The following is a 14,460-nucleotide window of genomic DNA, read 5'->3' as shown; positions in this document are numbered from 1 at the left end:
AAGAGGAGATGGACTCAGGCAACACATGCACAGTGGAACAGCTTCATATGTCAGTGAATCAGCTCAGTAGGTGACTGGCAGCTCCCTCACTTGATGCTGCCCTGATTAACTTGAGTAATAGAGGGTAAAATTCCAGCACAATCCCCGCAAAGAAACACGCATCCAAACCAAACCCTCCACTACAGCTCATCTACCTATCTAGATTCTATGCTGGACAAACGTTGTCTATTCAGTTCTTCGACCTTAAAACGAGTGCACCCACAGTGTGGCGTAACTGAAATCTGTATGCAGCTTTTGCAGCGACGCTGTTGTTGTTTTTTTTTTTTCACTGCTGTTATCTATAATTGCAGAAAAAGACATAATTACCTTTTGTTAAGTTTGGCACAGAAGACAAACATTTTGGAAGAAACATTTTCAGAGTTGCCCTTGTGAATTTTGATTTATTAAAATAGAGGAAAATGTGTTTTTCTGTGTTGGTACAAATAAAAAATTGGCTTTTATTTCTACGCTTGTTGTTTGCTATTTTAATTCTCTGTCCTTTTTATCCATAGTAAATGAAAAAAAAAAAAAAGAACAAAAAAGGAACTAGTTTCATGTTAAAAATCACTATTTCTTGGTAAAACTAATTTTCTTATGGAAAACAGACTTTCCCTTTTCCTCCTATAGACACATTTACAGCGCTGGTTCATGGAAACAATCAAACACCTAGTTAGGATTATGGAACTATTGTGGTTTAGTTGCACTAAAATTGGTTAGGTTTAGTCTATAGATGAGAGGTAAAGTAGTTTTTCGAAGCTGAGACTGAGAAAGGTGTTGGCCAAAGGATTTGTGCTTTATACTGGAAATTTCCCAGTGAAAGATTCTGGCCCAGTATATGTCTGGGTCCTCAGTCTGGCCCGTACACTTCCACATCTGGGCAGATTCTGGCTGACCACCAGCAGCATGTATGTGTGTGAGCCAGGACGGGCCCAGATGTGGAGGTAGTGTCAGACAGTCATGCTGTATGTGAGCCAGAGGAAACACACACTTGGCCAAAAATATTCACCAGAATAATTTTGCTATCTGTGTACAGAAGAGTGGAGCCGGAAGGTCAGGCCCAGCTAACAGACGCTGCTCCATGCGTCAACACACTGTTTTTGTGAGCTAGCTCCCGCTCCATCTCTGTGTTGGAAATCCACCGAGTAATCTCATTATGCTCTGTTGTACAAATTGTGTGTGGTATTATCATCAGTACTATTTGTTCATTCTTATCTAGATCTTCTCTACTGCTGCAACGAGCCCAGTTTCCCCATGGGGACCATTAAGATTTCACCTAATCACCTAATCTAATAAAGCTGAAAAGTTGCGGGGTGCCACACATCACAAGCAACCTATTGCTTTAAGCCGAACATCATCCATCTGGAACAACGATGTTGCTTGAGATAGAGTCGTTGAGATGTCTGTCATTTGGATACTCTTCCCAGAGGAGCCACTTTCTGCTTTCATTATGTTGATTTAGCTCCGCTCCTTATGCTCTCTCTCCGCCGACGAATGCTTTGCTCACAATGCAGCAAGCTGCAACGACAACAATAGGAATGTGAGCGGCGGAGGAATGAAATATATCAAAAACAATTACAGCCTGCAAAATGTCAGGCAGGATAAGTCTGCCTAATAACCTGTAAAATGATGTCTTTTTGTGCTTATTATTCATAATGGAGTGTGCATGTGGACCCCTAAAACACACATAGACATTCAAACAAGCAAACAAACTCCCAACCTAACCAACTATATCTACTGACAAGGAAGTAAATTACTCTCAATCACCCATTATTATGTATTACTCATTGAAAAGAAACATTACTTTAACAATTACTCAACAGCAAAAACAATTTGTTTTATTAGTCAAATGTAGAAAATAAAACATGTTTACACGGCATTCTTGTTCTAACACTGACGCTGATTTCTCTACTTTTAGTGGAGTCAACAGCTTGTTTCTCAGGGGCAGGGGCTCCGATTTAAAAAGGGCCATCTACACTTCAACTGAAAATAATTGAGCCACTGATTCACACTCAACGTAGTCAAGCTGAACCACATAATTCATTTTCTCTGAGAGAAGTCACGTGTCTTGAGTTAAACCCAATAATTTTTGCTAAACTAAAAAATCTGTATTTCCGATTTATTATTTTTAATAATAATATTTTAATCCATTATAAATTTTATTGATTTGGCACAGGTTTTATGCCGAATGCTCTTCTTGATGCAAACCCCCCCAACCTTGCCCCAGGCTTGTGCAATCTGACCCACTGACCCTAAAATCAAGGGACCACAATAAATAATAACACACTCTCATTTGCACTTTTTGAATGAAATGTGATGAAAACGGTCGTGTCTGTTCAGTGTGTGCTGCAGGAATTGTAAAAGACCATCTTAATAGTCACATCTACCCACTAGACAGGATGTCGCGTTTGCGTGAGCTTAACATTTGCCATCGTCCATTACCGCTAGAAGTAGAAGAGGGCACCTCTACCTTTCTATCAAACAGCACATTTTCCTTTTATGTGAGTTTACCCTCTCTTTACCATTAATAAAACATCAGTCTCGAGCTCTTCCCGCAGCAGGGCCTTCCACACACGCACACAGGCGCAGGTACACACGCTCTGCATATGGACCTATTCATGTTAATAATAACTACATGTGAATTTATGATCATAAGGCCATAAAGGCAAAGTTTCTGGAGGAGAGGAAGTAATGAAAAATGCAGTCACACTGTGCAGGTCTCTCTCTTTATACCTCACCTTGGCAGCTTGCATCGAAGGGACATGTGGCGCTGCAATTAGCCCTGGCCGATTCATGGTTGTGACGACTACGCCAGTGCTCACATGGGTACAATTAAAAGCAGATGCCACTCCAGCTAATGGAGTGTGCATGTGTGTGGTATAGGGATGCTGAATTATGTAGACAGTGGTGAGGGGGTGGTGTGCAATGGGAACTGATGCAACCAGAGCTACTTTAGCACTAATCTGGCAGGCTCCCTGCTGCTACAGATCAGAGAAGAGGGATGCAATTCCCGGACCCCAAGGGGCCGGGTGCTTGCTGAGGTGCAGAGATACAGGAAAACAGGGTGGGAGATTTTGGGATGGAGAGAGGAGAGAGCAGATAGAAGAGATGTAGCAAGACTCTGAGCAGGTAATAAAAGTAGCATGAGAAGAAGGAAGAGAAGAAGGAGGCGAAAGAAGGGGCAGGGCAGCATAAACAAATGTAAATCAAAGGGAAAGGATTGATCAGAGGGGCTTCTATAGAGGAAATCTACCACTACATTTCACTTGACCTTAAACTTTTTTAATGATTTAGCAGCTCGAGGCGGTAACACACAAGAATAAAGCTCTAAACGCCCACTGAACAATACAGACGAAGTTAGCGAGCGGCTGGTGAACATTTAGAGTCTTTTCCATCAGCAGTTGGTGGTGACCAAACACTGAGTTAAAGGAGAGTGAATATTGGATAAAATTTCATAGTTAGCTGATATGGTAAATGTGTTAGCACACAGTTCCTGATTTACATGGTGTATATATCACAAATGATGATGAAAGCATTACTGAGTTGTGGTTTTGGAAACACAGTGAATGTAAGGGTTGGGATGACATTCATACCAACATCAGACATCTCCACCACCTAGTTTTTGTGGTGTTTTGCACAGGTGGTATCACAAGTCAAAGTTTCGGGGCATGTCTCTTCTCATGCCACAGATTCAACATGCTCACTCAGCTGCAAATCTGCCGACGTGGCGCCAACGGTATCAAAAGCTAAAGAAATAAAAGCTAATTTGTCTCATCTGGTCCTTGTAAATGTCACTCTGCTTTTATGAATCCCGTTCCATGCAACACCAAGTGTGCCGCCACAGTGGATCAGTATCATCCCCACGTCCCGTGCATCTGAACGCAGTCCTGCACAGGGTCCGTTTACACCAGCCAAATGGCAGCAGCTTCCTAGCGCGCTTTGTGCTGGCACACATGTGGTCGTGCATGGAGTGGCATTTATAAATGATGAGTGATGTTTACAGTGGCAAAAGTAAACTAGATTAAAATAAAATCAAACAGCAATTGGCAGAGAGAATGAAGGGGTGAACTATGATTTCTTTAGCTTTCGATACCGCCTCCCCTGGATTCTCATGCGGCAGTAAGAGAGATTCCTCTGAGTGCACTGTTGTGCACTGAGCAAATCAGTGCACAACAAGAGAAATAGCCCACAGTGCTGTTTACAACTTCTTATCAAACATATTTTCAATTAGAAGTAGCCATAAACTGTAGTTAATACTGTAGGTGAGTGAGGGTGGTGTGAAAATAGTAAGCAAATGCTGCCAAGGGCTGTTTTGTTTATGGTCTGTATATCTGCAGTTATTTCCTAGAGCCACTTTTTGGCTCAGATGAAGATGCCTCTAATTCTTTGACGTCAGCTGGGTGCGTCTCTGTCCTTAGCCTTTTATATATATAATATACATATATACGTGTGTGTGTGTGTGTGTGTGTGTGTGTGTGTGTGGTGCATCATTTAGTGCATTTAGCTAAACAATGTCTTTTGCAAGAGCAGAAAACCTAAAACTGCAGGTTGACGTTATGGGAACAACTGAGATGAGTAAAAAGTCTTTATGCATGCACAACTACAAGTGACACCTTTCCCATTACTTGTGGTAATCTGGCCTATTTTTAATGTTAGAACATTTTCTAGTGCAGCTTAAAAGTGGATAATCTGAGCGTGTAGAGTGGATGGGGAAAAGAGTTTTTGGAAGTAAACACGATTTACTTTGCTAAACTTTCTCAAACGTGATTACTGTGTTTCTGCTTGTCGGCTGTGTTAAGTCCAGCTGTCTGTTAATGCAGCTCCTCTTGTCTGATGCTTAGAACCCAGAAAATAATGTTAGCCTTGGTTGGAAGGGAGAGTCTTGATCAAGTGAGCTGTCAGCTGTCTGACTACAGAAACAGAAAGATATCAGTGACAGAGAGACAGAGAGAATAAAACGTTTGTTTGTCCAGTAATGCCAAAAATTAGAAGCAGAGAGGTTCTGTGGGAAGGGAGAATAAATGTGAAACTACAAGGAAATGAAGAGAAATTACAGACAGACGTGTAGAAGAGGAAACCAGGGTGTGTTTAGAGGTTTAGAGATGTAGGGGTGAGAACACAGAGGACAAGGTAAGAGCACAGAGGAGGAGGAGGAGGAGACAGATTTTCAACATCCAGCGATGATCACTGCTGCAGGAGCAGGAGGAGGATGAACACATTTCACATAATGCGTTTTGTGATGTGCAGCCTCCTCTCCCTCTCCTGGCAAGCTACCGTTGGACTGCGCTAAAGCAGTCTCTTTTCCCCCGAAACAGCTTTGTAAATTAAAAGCTCCTGGCACCCGCTAGCTGGAGTTAGTTCTCACTTATGTGGAATGACATCTTCGCAGGCCTTTGCAGGAATGATAGCTTGTAATTATGCGTGTGATGCGTGCTTTTGCACAGGTGAGCGTGTGCAGCAGCACAGACCTCAGAATGTGTCCTAAACAAACAAATAATTGTCCCTCTTTGATAGTCGGCGTTAATCTCTGTGACAGAGCGGGCTCTCACAGTCTGCAAACACAGGAGGGATTTGTGGGCATGCTCAATAGGTTAGGTTGCAGGAAAGTAAATTAGGCGGAGAGAAAATGGGCTTTCCGCACAGTCTGGGTCCCTCAGACAGAAAGGTTAATGGCTTCATGCGATTGCAGTGACATATTATTGCATACACCTCCAAGCAAACAAATTATTTGATTGTAATGTCGCAAAATGTAGCAGTTGTTGCAGCCCGTTGTTAATGCAATATTAAAGCCACAGGCGTGTGCGTGTGAGCGATTGTGGCTTACAGTATGGACACGTACAGTGTCCTGGAGGCCTGAGAATAAACACACCAACACCGCAGAGGCGTCCTCCACAGGCCAAAAGCTCCCCCTGGGGCTCCACAGCGGCACATGTGCATCGTGTTGAATTAACATGATGTATGCTTGTGTTGTTACATGCGAGCAAGGAAGGAGGCCGCATGGGACCAGCGCATGTCATGATACATGTGTTTGCCACTGTTTCACAAGGAGTAGTGTGAAGCAGGCGCTGTGCACACGCGTGGGTTCAGCCGTCACGGTTGCCTCGTGGGCCATTACCTCTGGCGCCTGGGTAGAGTCTATGAAGTGTAGGACACACGCACACACACACACACACACACACTCTACCTCCTCACCTTGGCCTGATGGGATATCACTGGGGGAATGTACATCCACCAGCAAAGACAATTTGTCTTGATAGCCGCGATTGTAGCCCCACAGCAGTCTCTCTTCTTCTGGCCCTGCCATCATCCGTTGTCCCTCAGGTAGTTCGAGGTGTCCGAAGGTAAAAAGCAGGACGGGGCTGACATGATGTTTGGGCAGATTGACGACAGCCTGACTCTCCACACGAGCGCAGGAGCAGCCCTGCCTGGGGTTTATACGAGGAAGTGAATGAACACTGGCACATGGACGTTGAGCAGTAAATCTCCTCTAAAATGAGATCTTTTCCAGGATGCTGCCTGGGAGCACATGGGCATCATTTGGATGTCTCTGGGGGTGGCACTCATTATACTTCAGCTTAAGTGACTGCAGAGAGAAAAAAAACCTGAAAACGAGAAAAGATGGAGCACAATTTCTTGAACTTTTACTGAGAGGACTTTTATCCAGCGAGCTAGGAATTCCTGGCAGACGTCAGCCCACCAACTGTGGATACACGGCTGTGCAGTGGGACAGTGAGTGGGGCAGATGTTTGGCTGTGTTATGACCCTGGTAATACGGCCGACATGTGGCCGTGCTGCATCCAGAGGAGCAGGTGCTGCCGCCACGCAGCCATTACCGACTGCAATGATGAGATCAGCGACTCTGCCATGCGGGTTGTTACTATCCATCTAACACAAAATAAAAAACAGTAGAACATAAAATAAATAAACCCACCCCAGTAAATCTGCATTATATTGCAAAAGGGGCTGATTAGTGAGTGTATGTCCTAATCTTATTCTATCAGCTTTATATTTTGTGGTATCACTATGAAATTTCTTTAATAGCCCATTTGGAGCTCAGAAAGCTGCTGTGATATTTATCCCTCCACAATTATTAATGAAGTCAGAAATGAAGCATTAGCCTACATGAAAGGGTAAATGTTATGGTGGATGGAGAGATGGAGGGGACAGGCTGAGGTAAGGAGGGATGGAGGGATAGTGGTAAAGGAAAGATGCAGGGTGGAGGGATGGAAGAGGAGAGAAGGTGGGAGGGGGGATAAAACAGGGTAGTATCCCTTTAACGTCCTCTGACGTCATGCTGATGCAGATCTGCCCGGCTGGATGCGAGAGGAGAGGAGGAGAGTGATGCTCCAACAAAAAAAAAAAAAAAAAAGAAACTCCTCAGCACTAATTTATCACATCCCTCCGCAGAGCAGCGGCCTCGGTACAAGCAGGCGGACTGATACGTATTCTCATCACTGGACGAAAGCGGAAATGCCGCCGGTGAGACGCGCGCCGAGCTGAACGCGACCATATTGAGGTCACAAGAAAGCGTTGCCAAGGCGACCCGCTTGCTGGGGAGGACACTGCGGCGCGCGTCACGCGTCGCGGGGACGAGCTTGCGTGCTCACGTCGGGCGCGCGGTCACGGCAGCGAGCGCCGGCAAGCAGAGGCAGAGCGGAGCAGAGCAGAGCGCGTCCGCCGTCACCTTGCACCGCGGCTCGGCGGGGTCGGAGCGCTCACTGAGGGAATTTACTGAGGATTTAACGACGACGTCCCAGAAGAGGAGAGAGAAGAAGAAGGAGAAGGAGGAAAAACCCGCTTTAATACAACTGAGCAGCTGCGACCGCCGCTCGGCGCAGGTGACTGTTCCCGGCTGTCCGCCGAACCTCCGCACACACGTCCGGGTTATTCGGGGTCTCTCCTGTCGCCGATTAAAAACACACGTCCTCCCGGAGGCGAACCGGACTGTCACCGGGAAATGAATTAACGTGTCACCGCGCTGCAGAGTGCGGGGTTAGGCTGCCTGCTCGCATGGAGGTGCAGTGTAACGTTAATGCAGCCGAGCGGCTTCATGTTTGGTGGAGAGGCTCCGCGGTCGCGGTCGTGAAGTCCCACCTGCAGCTCCGCCTGGAGTGAACAAGGTAGAGCCGAGCCGGAGAGGGGGGGGGGGGGGGGACGTTTGGAAAAGGTGACAGCTGATTAGATTTTTTTTTTATTTTTTATTTTGTTTGTATTTATTTATTTATTTATTATTTTTTTAACAATTTTTGTAGCAACGAGTTTTTTTTTTTTTGCCCGCTCGACATTTACTGCCACAGGAAGAAAGGTTTAGTGAAGAGGAGTAGGAGGAGGAGGAGGACGGAACCTCAGGAGGAAAATCCAAAACAACAAAACGCCAGTGGGAATCTGGCACCCTACCAGCACCCTACCAGCACCCTACCAGCACCCTACCAGCACCCGCGGACCACACGGTAACAGGTAGGCTGAGGCTGAGGTTTCCATGTTTATTCCCAGCGTCTGCCCTGGAGATCATCCTGACTGAAAACATCACTTCCACTGATTATTTATCCAAATCAACAACCAGTTAACATTTGGAATCGTGCGACACCTATAGTTAGATTTAAAAAAAAAAAAAAAAAAAAGGAGCAGGACAAACAGATATTTGGGGGCAAAAAACAGTTCGACCTCCATAGGTGTAATATTTGATGTCATCTGCTGCCTAAATGTAATTTTTAAGACTGTATGTGTGGAAAATGAATTCAAATACAGCACACAGAAAAATTCAAATGTCTATCTATCATTAGCAGTTCAGAACATGCATAGGCTGAATATCATTTAGTTGCACTTGCACAGTTTTTAAGGGAAAACATGTGGCCCCTCTCTGTGTGTTGTATGTATGTATGTATGTATGTATGTATGTAGATCAGCTGTAGTGATGTCACACCTGTTGTGAATGATTCATGCTTCATGTAGGCGTGCTTCCCCTTCATCTCACATGAGATGCATCCTCTGTACCCTTAATGAGGACCTGGCCTCTGAGCTCCTCTGGTGAAATGAGAGAAACAGAGGCTGCTATTCAGACAGGCTGAGCTCATTTCTCCATCCTTGCATATGCAGAATTCATAGCAGAATTAATCAAAGTGCTTTGCTGAGGTTGCATCCGTGCTGGGTGTCAGTGAACATGTGGCGGTTGTTGTACGTGCCACTCGTTGTGTGGATTGTCTCGAATTAGAAAATAATAAGAGTGGAAGGGAGATTTGTCAAGAAAACCAGTCTGTGTTGCAGACAGATGGTCGAAATGATGCACACACACACACACACACACACACACACACACACACACACTCACAAAAGTCTCCTTCAACAGTTAAACCATCCTTCAAATTATTATGAGCATCTTTTCATTTGGTCTTTATACTCAAAAGACCCCCAGGAAACGCCATGGCCATGAGAACATATTTCCTAAATGCTCCCCTCCACACAGGCGCACACACACAAATAGATGCACACACAGAGCAGGAAGAATAGGGCACATTTATATGCTGTGGCTGGTGTTGTGGGGTATTCGGATCGGCAGGGCCTGCTAGATGATAGAATTCAGCAGGGACAAGAAGACCTCTGTTCTTATCTGCGGTGGCGAGAAGGGGAAGGCAGCTCCGCTCTGCTCAGCTCAGCTCAGCTTCTCTCCATGGTTTAGGCAGCTAGCCTGCCCTATATAGCAGATAGGGACATCTCCTCTGTGGAGAGAAAGCATTTTAATGGAGGCGAGGGTGTTCGGGGCGAATATGTGCGACTGTCCTTGTGCTAAATAGATATTGTCACAGAGGAGTTGTTATTTATTTTGATGACGGCTGGCTAGAAACTTTGAAGACCTGTGAAGATGTTTAATAGGGACAAATGTGGCACGCTAATGCAGTGTGTAGAGTGATTGCAGGCATTTGTGTTTGGTAGAGAAATATAGACACACACAGAGCAGGAGAATAAAAACATAAGGTACTAAAATATGTCTGCTTTCTAATTCTGTAATGCAATACAATATATTCTGTTTATCCATGCAATGCCTGTCTCCTGTTAATCTCACAAAAAATACTAAGGACAATCAGCCTTGTCGAGGAGGCCTGTGCGCAATACTTGTGTGTGTGGGCATCTTACGTGCAAGAATTTGTCCATTAGTTTGTGTCTGTGTGTGTGTCCAACTCAATTGCATGCAAGGCCCCTTGAAACCATTGCTCAATGCCATCCGTCGTGGGCAAGGTGCAGCAAAGCTTGGAGGCAGATGGGGCCGAAGCGTTCAAAGCGTGTCATCGAGTAGATTGATGGCTCCTAGCGTAGGTTGCTAAGCAGTCAACAGATGCAGCCTAGTGTTGTGACAGGGTGGGATGAAATGGCTATCACAGCCACATGTTCACACTCCTTAAAAGCCATGTGTGTCCGCTAACTGCTGCTAATTTTACCCCTCACTATTTATTTTTTAATTGTACATACATCAGTGACAGCAGGTCCCCCCAGTGGGTTTGGATGTTTTCTGACTGCGGAGATGACAGCAGCTCCTGCTAATTTTAGGTGAGAGATGTCATCTGTAAAAAAAAAAATAAAAAAAATCATCTGGATTATGACAGCTGACATGCTGACTGGAGAGCTGGAGACTCATCTGATAAATGCTGATGAAATCAAATGTTTGTTTAACAAAGTCGAAATAAATTAGTAAAGCCAAAGCTGGCTGAACACTCAGGTCCTCGGGGAGGCGCTGTTGTTCATTTCTTCCCTATGTTACGAGGAACTGAGGAGGGAACTTTGCATGTCAGTCACCGCTTTGAAGGTGCACAAGTGTACTTTCGTGACTGCTGGTGGATTTTTTTCTTACCCCTGCAGAGTGACTTGGTAGCAAACTGTTCAACTCACTCGAAGGTTTCAGTGTGATATATTGCACAGATACGACTTGTACAACTGACAACCATTGTATAGACCTGTATGCACAGATGCTTACAGACGTTTAAGGAAACAATTTATGGCGCTAAGGCAGAAACACATCTCTGTGGGATCGCCTTGGCTTGTATTACATGTTGCTGTGACCTTATCTGTGTTGCTGCTCAACTTCACCAATTAGGGATGAAAGAAAATATCGATACATTTAAGTATCATAAAGTTATGTTTTTTGATACTGTATCAATTCTCAAAAAAGTATAAATATTTCATTATGTGGCAGAGAGTCATTTAGTGAAGAGAATTTAGTGTTGTATTTAAACCCCATCATGGTCTGATTTAAAAAATTGCAAGTCATATCATGCCTGGCTTAAGTATCGTGATATATCGCAGTATATCGTATCTGTGTCATGATATGTCTCGTGTCACCAGATTCTTGCCAATACACAGCCTTACCACCAACTGTTTTGGTCTGCTTGTGTAGTTGAAAATAAAGCAGATGAAATGGAATAGCTCTCCAGTGGATGCTCTTTTCTTGGGTTATCGACAACAGGCTGTTCACAATGGGAATATTCCTCCCCTTCTCCCTTGAGCACTTCGCCTCGGCATGTAATCATCAAGTCTCTTAAGTGTTTTTGTTGTCATGTGTAGGCTACTACTCTCTACCCATAAAATTAAATTGACTTATGGACTGTATTTCCCTCCCCCGCTTAAGACAGTATGCTTTTGTAAGACCATATATACTCTGCGTGACTCCTTTATTGCTCTTATTCTTCATTCGTGTATGCATTTGTTTCTCTTCTCAATCCATTTGTAGCCGACTCATTCATTTGGTTCAAAGGGAGCCTGGCTGGTTTTCTGCAAGGTGTGTGTGCCGTTGCCATGGCAACGTTTTTTTGTAAGGTTAAGCCCAGTAAAGATTTTAAACCTGTATTTTGTTTTTACCCGTTTGTACGTGTGCTTCCTGCATGTGTCTGTGTAAGGCTGTGAAATTAACCAAAAAACAACAGACATCACCATAACGACTGCTGCAATGTCTAAATTGCTGGTAGCTGTATTTTTTTCTTTATCATTAAACCCCATTAAGCAATATTCTCTGTTATTTTTGCAGAATCCCATTGTAAAATCATTATACCCAAATATTTAATAACCATTTTACCATAAATGGTCTGTAACCATTTTTTTTCACTATGCAGTTCATGCGTATGTGTTGGTATCTAACAAAAGAGGAAAGGTACAACATCACATTGTTGTTCTCTGAGTATCTCCATTTTCCCTACTCAGCCTGTCAGCATATGTTTTGTCGTCATTCTCTTAGAGTGCTGGTGTCCCACAGTCCCTCCACGGTGGCCCATCTTTCTCCTTTGTCTGAGCTTCTGGAGTGCAAGATGGAGACATGGGGTTGGAGCCATTACTCTTCTCATCTCCTTCCTTCCTCATTCTTACTCTCTGCCTCTGTTTTTTTTTTTCCTTTATGCTGCAATATCTGCTGCTGTTTGGTTTGTCCCTGTCTCTATTGTTTTCCCTTACGCACTCTCTTCAAACATTTCTTTCTCTGTCTCCTCTGTTCTCCCGTGTCGTCTGCCAACCACAGGCAAACAGAGCTGTAGCATCCCTGGTGAGCTCATTAAGGTTAGATCAAGGTCGAACACTCTCTGACACATTTTGATTGAAAAAAAAAAAAAAAAAAGATGTTCACTCCTCAAATTTCCAACCAACAGCAGCGGCAACCTTCACATCACCATCACCCCCTGCTAGAACCTGGCTGACCACCAGCCAAGATCAATGACCCCTTACTCGTCTCTTCTTCAAAGAGATAAAAGCCAAAAGAGAACATGGAGACAGCGAGAAACCCGACAGACCACACATCGGCCAGCTCCCCTCTTAAGTATGACACAGGAGGAGGTTAGATACAGCACCACATTCCCTCTGACAATAGAAAACCTGCAAAGATTAAAACCACAGAGTGAATTTTGAACAAATAATTCCATCCATAATAGAAATGGAAGGCTATAGTGGGATTTGATGCTTCTGTTTTGCAGAGTTGGACCCTGAATAGAAAGCACAATACAGATTTGATGGAATCAACAGCACTGGAGTCAGCAACAGCTGGGATTAAATACATCCTTCATCCTGGCCAATCAGATTGACTGACATGTTGCCCTGAGCGGTGCAGCTCATCCCTCTGGCAAACTGAATGACTGTATTTCCCCTCTGTTTCTCTGCTGCATCCATGGGAATTTTACCTGTGCCTTGTTTTTACCCATAATTCCCTAATAAAATCATTTTTATTGCCCAACGAGTTTGTGCATAAATCTCACTGTAATGTCAGTTTAGAGACTAATGTATTAGCTGTGCAGTGCTTCTTTTACTTATAAGCACACACACGAGCACAGATGCATTTCACCATCGATGGGGATGCAGACAATAGTACCTCAAGGTCAGGAGTAGCTACGTCCTTGCGAGTACACCATAGTAAACCTCTGCATCACAAACAAGCTCTGGGTCAACAGGTCTAGATCCAGGCACGCAGACAGGCAGGTAGGCAGGCTGCTATACCTGCCTTCTTACCCCAGACACATACAGAGAGGGGAAGAGAGAATGTGCTCTGAAAGTCAAGTGATCCCACGTGTCACAAGAAATGGAAAGTGGTGGAGGAAGTGAGCTGCAGAGCGAATAGGTGAGTGTTTTAAAAACGCAAGCTGTGAAGGAACACAGAAAGAGAAAGGCTGAGGAGCACCACCATCTCTATTTTGCACCTCTAACACCCGCTATATGCTGTTTCTTCCATGCTGTTTCGCACACATTAGTATGTGTAACACTACCATAGATATTAGTATGAGCTGTCAGTGGAAGCCCCAACAACTAGCTAGAGAAGGACCAGTTGAATGGTAATGCTGGCAAGGGAAGCAGCAGCAGCAGTAGCAGTAGTACTGCCTGTGTTGGCCAACATGCTCAAGTGTTATCACTGTGGCTGCACGGTATAATGATGAGGGTGGTTGTAAAACACATATTTCACTCTTGTGCTTGCACACAGACACACACTCAGTGCTGGTCTCAGTCAGTCAAACATAACGAGCTTCCATGGTGGCATAGCCAGTGGTTGTCTCTCGTAGTACGGGCTAGGCTGTTGTCCGTTTGATGTCCATCTGTTGACATAAGTGACGGCGGGTTGCGGCGGCTGAGTCTGAGGCACGACCAGAGCTGCATTGAGGTTGCAGAGATACCATTTGCCGCTGTCCGTCTCCTGGGGGCTATTGCTGTCTGAAGGAGCTGTTTTCAGCGACATACTCATAGTATCATTATGCACATCCATGCCTGAATAGTGTGTGGGTACATGTATGAGTGCATCACTTCTTCAACCTTACTGTAAGAACTGAGCATGACCCCCTTCCCCTCCTCTAAACAAACGGAGCATTTTGAGTACTTCCGTGTGCCATCTACCTCTGGTTGATGCATTGTTAGGCTGCTGGGCTTTAGCTGTCATGATGGCGGGCGCTAATGAAAAGAATAAGCCTGTTC

General features: G+C 44.6%; 1 protein-coding gene across 2 annotated transcripts in view; it reads left to right on the top strand.

The window, feature by feature from the left end:
* The first annotated feature begins 7,695 nt into the window (after window positions 1-7,695).
* Window positions 7,696-14,460, top strand: part of nlgn2a (neuroligin 2a) — a 159,010-nt gene continuing 152,245 nt past the window's right edge. Inside the window, exons 1-2 of one of the 2 annotated variants that reach the window (XM_026352755.1) lie at window positions 7,696-8,156; window positions 8,334-8,493. The gene's annotated coding sequence lies outside the window, so the exon portion shown is untranslated. Of the gene's footprint in view, window positions 8,157-8,301; window positions 8,494-14,460 lie in introns of those variants that run through there. The other variant, XM_026352756.1, reaches the window with a different exon arrangement.

This window comes from Anabas testudineus, chromosome 18 (genome assembly GCF_900324465.2).
Source record: "Anabas testudineus chromosome 18, fAnaTes1.2, whole genome shotgun sequence".
Lineage (NCBI taxonomy): Eukaryota > Metazoa > Chordata > Actinopteri > Anabantiformes > Anabantidae > Anabas > Anabas testudineus.
The sequence above is the reverse complement of the archived record's forward strand: the minus strand, read 5'-3'. Positions and strand labels throughout refer to the sequence as shown.